At 40.2% G+C, this 6,722-nt stretch overlaps 1 protein-coding gene across 1 annotated transcript in view; it reads right to left on the bottom strand.

The window, feature by feature from the left end:
* The window catches only part of usp22 (ubiquitin specific peptidase 22), a 17,756-nt gene extending 11,040 nt beyond the window's left edge, over positions 1 to 6,716 (bottom strand). The window contains exons 1-2 of the mRNA XM_008314698.2: positions 6,710 to 6,716; positions 1,448 to 1,580 (exon numbers count right to left, since the gene is read on the bottom strand). The gene's annotated coding sequence lies outside the window, so the exon portion shown is untranslated. The remainder of the gene's footprint in view (positions 1 to 1,447; positions 1,581 to 6,709) is intronic.
* Between the last annotated feature and the right edge of the window lie 6 nt (positions 6,717 to 6,722).

The raw sequence follows: 6,722 nt of genomic DNA, 5'->3' as shown, positions 1-6,722 counted from the left end.
TGTTCAGCAAACACCCACATCTTTGATTAAATACCACTCTATACAGATTGTGTCTCCAGTACAAATATTGAATTTGGAGGATCAAAGCTCAACACACACCGCACCCCTGTTTCAGATAGAGTGACCTCCTGTGAGGCCAACTCGGGTGGCGTGGAGCTCCCGAGGAAAGAAATTGTATTTCTGATTTTTTTTTTCTTTCCAAAGCAGAACATTAAAATTCTAATCGAGATCATCACTGAAACCAATGTTGTGCGATGTTTTCCATTACATCTGCAGACCTGGAATAATAATGCTGTCAAAACAAGGAGACAAATCTAATTTGTTTTTTTTCTTGCAAAAACCAGCTTCATAGGCGCACGTGCAGAGCCACACACACACACAAACACATATACTGCACCAAAGGATTTGAGAGGAAGTTAATTGCAAAAGCCAAGAGATAAGCTGCAATAAAGCAGACTTTCAGCATGCCTGAATGTGCTTAATTTTAATCAGCCATCCAAACAAACCTCCTCATTCATTAGTCAGTTCACCAATGCATACACTGCCTCTAATGGGCTACATGAGGGCAAATACACTGGTGACATTCAAAGCCCTTCAGGCAGTGTTGCGATGATGTTGCGGCAGGTTGCATAATAGCCCTCATTATCACTTCCAACTGTACATGCTTCATTAAATGCATCAAAAAAAAAATATATATGTAAATATAAATAGCTTGCAAATATACATAGCCAAAAAGACAGACACAGTCCAGTGGTTTTGACTTTCTGCACTGTTGTAGGTACTGGGCTACAAGACACAAGTGATGAGAATGAAGAACCGTTTCGTGTGAAGAACTGGCTGCCAATGGTCTGATTCCTTAACAATACATTTCAGGGTAAAATGTCTGTACAGTATTCTATTTTGTAACCGTAATGACAATCATAAGGAAACTAACGGATGAGTGGTTCTGATAAAGCATCTGTACCTTTAATTTCTTATTAAACACCCGTCCCTAGTGACAGCTCATACAGGTGATCATGACAGTGGGCCTTATCACAGGACCTTAAGTGAGTGATGGAGGTTACATGCCATCTGAAATCTGTCTTGAAAACTACTGCAGTCAATTATACGTGAATACTTTACACAAACACAAAGGAGGGTGAGAGCCAATCAGAGCTCTGGTTGTTGTCTAGAATGTGGTACATGTACACAGATATCCAATCATAGTAAACACATGTCTGTTAACTGAATAAAGAGAGGATGGTACACAGGCAGGAGTGGGAACATGGGGTCAACTCATGGTTTAAAAGTCATCAAAAACAAGACACACAGAAGAACGTGTAACCTGTGTGGACAAATAATTGAGAAAAGAACAAAGAAGAAGAACAAACTTTGAACAGATTTGAAATAGTCCAGGTCAAAGGACTAAGACTATATCAAAACGGTTCAAATGAAAACAGTGTCTTACCCAAGTTATGTCTTTTGCTCTTGGCGTGATCGTGGATGTGTTTCTTGGCGAAGCAGGCGAAGAAGACACAGTAGAGGCAGGAGTGGAGTCGGTTCAGGTGAGCGCCGCACGTGTGGCAGATACATGACTTCGCCTGGAGAGAGGGGGGATTCAGAGTGAGGATAGGCCAGAGATTTGGCAGCACCAGTGGCAAAAACATCAGCTTCTACCAGACATATTGTTAACACCACAATCAGATTGAATACAGTAAATGTCAGGAACTCCAGATCCTTAAACAGGAAAATTTGGAAAATGTGACTTCTAGCTTACATATACAGTACGTATGATGAAAAATGAAAATGTGTGTGTGCGCTGATTCTGGCTTGTGTAAAAATTCATTCTCTTATATTTCTGCCCTGCTCACAGGGATTGTGAATGATTTACTGTACATAATTGAATTACAACTTCTGCTGCAGGACATGAATATTATTGATTAATAATACATTTCTATACAAATGTGAGATAGTATTGTTAGAAGGATGGACGAGGGTGGGTAGGGACAGGGGATGGAGGACAGATATATAGCAGCAGTCCAAAAGCATGCAGATGAAAAGCTGGCATGCCAATGAGCCACTGTGAGCATGAGGATGTAAAAAGAAAAGAGCCTTGGAGGGAGAGAGGGAGGGGGAGAGAAGAGGGAAGAAGAACGGAGTTTGGGGAGGTAGTTAAGAGGAGTCAAAGGCAGAAGGACGCAGATTAAAAAGAAAATTACATTTTGAAATGTTTTTGTAAATGTCAATGTCAGAAGTGTTCGCTGCCCAGACTGAATAGTTTGTGATTCAGAGTAAGGTCATAAACATGGAGGAGTTTGCAGTTTGATCATAATTTAATTTCTTTTTTAAAATCATCAAAATATCAATCGGCAAAACTGTCAAAACCCATCTTTTTATGCAGCTTTACTGAATCTAAATAGCAGCCAGTTTAGCAAACCTTAAACAAGAAACACAATTCAACAGCGACAGTGCATCAGTGTTTGCATCATCTCTGCATCCAAAACATGTGGAGATGCCCATAAATGGATGCAGCTCCAGTCTGGCAGTGAATGTGTAGTCAGTAAGGCCTCATGTGTACTGTGTATTAAAGCATCACTACTCTGAAAATGGACAAAGATGCAAAATAGGAAAAGAAAAAAAACTAAAACAGTAAGATTTGTATTCCAGTCACACACCCATGAAAAAACATAAAAACCTTCCATGCATAAGTGCTTATACAGCACATGTTTTATGTACAGGCATAAATATGCAGCAGTCTCTACTCTATTTTGGATAACTGTGAATACGACTCTGAAATGTCTGAAATGTAGGCCACAAAACTGTATGAAACTATATGATCATTTATGTTATTTTTAAAAGGTTATTATTCTGACAGCCATTTCATTTCAAAAGAACCGCAATTCTTTTTTACTTTACTTGGTGAGTGGACGGGTCGCTGCCCGTTCGTTAGCATTTTGCATTTCTTTTGATTCCACCGCACCGTTATTACCTAGCTAACCTGCACGGCGCCACGGCACACATGGGCAGGGTACATATATATGCAAGCACTGTCAATGGTATGATTGCCTGCGTAGCATAAGTGAACCGTCTCGTATCATTGGCTGGACACATGTCACTCAGTAAGATCATTACGTTATTTTTCGGATCAATTGTTAACAAAATAATACCTACAACACAATTTATGTGGAATTTTTATTTTTCTGCGCCAGACAGATTTTCTTGTGGGCTGAATATGTTCGAGCAGTGTGCGATTTCGCACGTGTGCAGCTTAGAGGGAACATTGGCTGTGGGAACCAGCATTTTAAATGTTCTCTAAAATCCTAAAAGAAAACTTCTTAAGATGCAGTTTTTAGATTCTAATAGTGTTATTTCAAAAACCAGATGGACTGTTGGGCTGTCTTGCCAACTGCAAAATAAATACATACCATCCCTATTTTCTCCTTGTTACAGGGTAAAGGAAGGATCATACAAGCAGACATACAACATGACTTATAACATTTTAGGATTAACTACCACATTAACACTGACTTCTTAAACGTATGAAAAAGTTTATATGTAGAAACTTTAAATACCAATGATAAAATGCAAATACGTACTGGTTTTAACAATTTGAATCAATCAGATGTGTGAGCTAAGACATGACTAGATTCAAGCCAAAACCAAAAACCTTCTGCCCCGTCTTATACACTGGGGTCAACACCCTGCTGCGTTATTTGAACATCTGAATAGAAAGAATATTCTCTCCACAAAAAGTGTTTCAAAGGCAATACAGAGAAAACTATTGTTTGCAGTGGTGCATTTTATATATTTTGCCCTATTTCTACTGTTAAAGATTCAAAACAGAAGTTCTGTATACAACACACTTACAAAAAACGAGTAGAATATCGTACCTGATAGCGAACATGGGATTTCTTTTTTCCAATAGCTTTAGATTAATTCACCTTATACAATTCCATACTGTACAGTGATACTGAGAGGAGGAGGTGGCAGCAGCAGCAGCAGCAGCTCATTATACCAAGACCGTACAGCTGTTATGAAGCTCTGGGATCGAAGGTAGGGACACATCCATTCTTTCTGTCTGTCTAGTCTCTATTTTTGTGGTTATTTCCACACACACATGCAGCACAGACAAGCTGGCAGTTTTTTAATATTACACTGAGCTAGACTTCACTAATGTCCTTAGAGACATCAATAGAAAGAAAAAAGTTCTCTTTGAGACAAACTGCTAACCTTCCATAGGCCCAGTGAAGATGTGATGCTGCTCCTCTGTGATCAGGACAAACAGAGTGGAGCCTTTTGAAAATCTCAAGGTGAGTGGGTGCTTGATATTCAACGTGTGAGATATGTGTTTGTGTCTGTGTGCGGACAGTCGGCAGATAGTCGGCACTGAATGAAATGAATCACAGAACCACCAAATTTTGAACAAACACAACAGTTTTCTTCTCTCCCATCTGAATACAGGTCTGACTATGTCTGGAAAAGCAAGAAACTACAAGTTGGCAAAAATACTTTCCACCCCCTTTTTCAAGCAAAACTCTCACCAGAGCTCTGCCCGCAAAACACAGGAAATTGTCTCAGGTCAAAATTAGCTCACTGCAACAAGTTCTTCAAATCTCCTAAAATCTGCTCCTAAAAATTCTCAGACAAGAAGAACTGTTTATTAAACATAAACAGTGACACACAGTTTTGGGCCGAGCTCACGCCCAGAACTGTTAACCATGGAGCTTCGCCACCTATTGGTTTCGCTTCCTGTGCTCTTATAATACTCATATAATCATCAGGACAACCCTAGTAATAAGTGAAATCCAAATGGAATGAAGCACAGGGGTTTATGAACACACCTACACATAGTACACTGTGGCCTATTAAAAATACAGATCATATGACTCTTTAGTTTATTTTTCAGCCTTCCTGCATCTTTTGATTTTTATTTCCAAGAAGAAACCAGAATAAATACCAATGGTAGCAGCTAGTGTTACATCAGCGGTCTCTTTACAAATAAATACAGATGGATGGTCTGCACTGGTGCCAAAAAATTACACCAATAAAAAACACCCATTGCCATCGCTGCCATTACCCTCTCAGAGCATCTGTGGATGCACCACACTACTTCGACTCCTTAGTCAGGGTACGACTCACAGTCAAACGAGATGCTAAGAATTAAGACACACAGGCTCTTAAAGCATCTGTGTGAATGAAATTAGAGGCATTATGATCAATATGACATCACGTAGAGCCACACGGAGGTTAAATGCAGCAGAGATGTGATCCCTTCCGCAAAGCTTTGTTTGCTCCATGGGGAAAGGAGAAATGAGGGCGAGCAGAGGGGGGGGCGGTGACAGCAGGAAGACACCCTGCAAATATTTACTACGTTTATTTCTGTACACAAACCCCCAGTACTAGCAGCTCTAACTGATCCCACCCACGCACATGGCTGGGGGCGCAGGGCTGTCCCCAAGCACAGAGGAGTGCACAGTGCATGTAGTGCATGCAGGCGCGCGCGTACACACACACACACACACACTGCAGATGCAATACGGAGAGGATTTCTGTAACATGCACCAGATAGCTGTAGCACTGTTTTATTATGTATGTCACCATTACAGCAATGGTAAGTTATAAAATATTACACTGCTCACAAAAGGTGAAAATACCATCTGACCCACCACAGAGGAAAATAATAAGAATAACCTTCATGACACATTCATGGGAAATCAGAACTAGCACAAATAGATCTAAACTAAATGACACATTTTGCATGAGTAATTGTCACATTTTCATCCCAATGATGGACTATTTTTCCAGTTCCAGTTTTCAGTGACTCCTCAAATGTACACATTGTTTACCTGTAATTTTATAAACAAGCAGAATTAAGTGAAGTGGTTTATAACATCAGTAAACAGTTAGTGTAAGGGTTTTGTTTTTGGTTACAAGCCTCCAAACCTCATCATTCACAATGTTCAACTGAAAAGATTTTTTTATCTATTTGCTTCTTTTCACATTGCATACATATGCAATGTGTGGAGTCTGCATCCAGACTGTTGACACCCACCATAATCAGCAAATACTTAAAATATTCAAAGCACTAACCTCAACCAGGGCCCCAAAGATCAGGGTTTTTGCTCACTAGGAAAATATGTTTGCCCTTTAACAAATACTGGTTCCCTGAAAGCTGGTAATGACACCGAAACACGTCCTAATATGTCCAAATAAAAGTATAAACACACACAGAGTACCTCAGTTAATGAGTCCCATCAATATCACTGGGGGTCACCAGGATGTAATGTATACTCAGGCTACTTTATGTTTATTTGCTTTTGAACTCATCAAATATTCCGATTATCCTGCAACACTGCAGTGTGTGTGTGTGTGTGTGTGCAGCCTCTGCGGGCTCGGAGCCACCGCAAACAAACACACCTCACATCATGATGCGGTGTGGAGGAAACTAATGTTCACTTTTATCAGTTACATGTTTGTAGTGTGGAAAGAATGGCAGCAGGTGTGGTCGGTAGAATGTGTATGGTTTATATAGGTATATGACTGAAGGAGAATAGTTTAGTGTGTGTGTTTGTGTTGGCTTTTAGAAGGGCGGGGAAACATCCATGCAGGCGACGCCACCTTCCTCTCTCCCACACATACATCTGAGCCTGTGATGCGTTCAGGTGCTTCTGAACACTCGTTTTCCACGCCTGTCATTTGTAGTTTTTCTTATCATCATTGTTTCAATTACCTTGCGTTTTCTG

Source organism: Cynoglossus semilaevis, chromosome 8, assembly GCF_000523025.1.
Source record: "Cynoglossus semilaevis isolate Cse_v1.0 chromosome 8, Cse_v1.0, whole genome shotgun sequence".
NCBI classification, from domain to species: domain Eukaryota; kingdom Metazoa; phylum Chordata; class Actinopteri; order Pleuronectiformes; family Cynoglossidae; genus Cynoglossus; species Cynoglossus semilaevis.
This window is presented reverse-complemented; position numbering and strand designations above follow the sequence as displayed.